This window comes from Bison bison, unplaced genomic scaffold, assembly GCF_000754665.1.
Source record: "Bison bison bison isolate TAMUID 2011002044 unplaced genomic scaffold, Bison_UMD1.0 scf7180017864352, whole genome shotgun sequence".
In the NCBI taxonomy this organism is placed as follows: Eukaryota; Metazoa; Chordata; class Mammalia; order Artiodactyla; family Bovidae; genus Bison; species Bison bison.
Window position 1 is genome coordinate 6,467,835 of NW_011494924.1, and position 1,463 is coordinate 6,469,297.

Sequence of the window (1,463 nt, forward strand, 5' to 3'; positions counted from 1 at the left end):
AAAAAAGAATGATAGACTTTACTAAATAAGAAATATCAACAAAAAATTTACAGAGTTAAAACACAAGTCACAAATTGAAAAGATATTAGCATACATGTAAATGACAAAGTTTAGTATCTGAGATATATGAAGAACTGTTTTAAATAAATGATAATCTACCAAAAGTATGAGAAAAGAGCAATGTACAGAAGAACCAGTGGCCTATAAATGTATTACTTCAGAATATCAATCTCCTTAGCAGTCATAAAAATGCAAGCTAAAGCTATAGTGAGATACAACTTTAACCTAACAGACTGAGAAAATTAAAAGAACAGTACATGCCAATTGAGTGCTAGATGACAAACATGTGAATATAGTTCATAAACTGTTGTGGGACTATTTATTTGCTTAATTAATTTGGAAACCATTTTGATTTGCTATGTATAATAGACATGGTGACCGTAAGGCTCAATTTTTACAATCCCAGGTATCGAGAAACTTTACACCTAGGTATGTAAAGAATTGTGTAAGAATACACTCCTATTTGTCGTAGCGTTAAAATCTGGGTAAAAAAAAAAAAACCAACAACTAGGGTGCATGAGGTTAAATGGATAATAGATTCTGACAAACCAGTAAATGGACTCCTACATATTAGTGAAACTGATTTATCTAAAACTACATGAGACAACATGATTTAATATCATAGGCATATGTTGAATGAAAAAAGAGCATGGCCAAGAAAAGAACTCCCACAAAAAATTTAAAAGCCAAACAACACTGATTAATACGAAATTTGCAGATTCTTACATAAATGAGAAAAACGGTAATGAAAAGCAAGTGAATAAAAATATGAACTTCAGGAGTGTAGTTACATGGACATGGTAGAAAAACAAAAATGAAGTCTATAAAAATAACACAGGGCTTAAAAATTCTTAGTGCTAATCTAACTCCTAAGCTGATTGATTCAAACAAGAGGATTCGCTTTATTTTTTTCCCTAAATGCATTGCATATTCATCATAAATATTATTTTGCATAAGTTCAACATTTAACTTTTGAATTTAAAGAGGCAGATATATGATTTTTTTTTTCTTTTTTCTTTTTTAATTTTATTTTAAACTTTACAATATTGTATTAGTTTTGCCAAATATCGAAATGAATCCACCACAGGTATACCCGCATTCCCCATCCTGAACCCTCCACCCTCCTCCCTCCCCTCCCCTCCCTCTGGGTCGTCCCAGTGCACCAGCCCCAAGCATCCAGTACCGTGCATCGAACCTGGACTGGCGACTCGTTTCATACATGATATTATGCATGTTTCAATGCTATTCTCCCAAATCTCCCCACCCTCTCCCTCTCCCACACGAGTCCATAAGACTGTATCTATACATCGGTGTCTCTTTTGCTGTCTCATACACAGGGTTATGTACATCTTTCTAAATTCCATATATATGCGTTAGTATACTGTATTGGTTGTTTTTCTTTA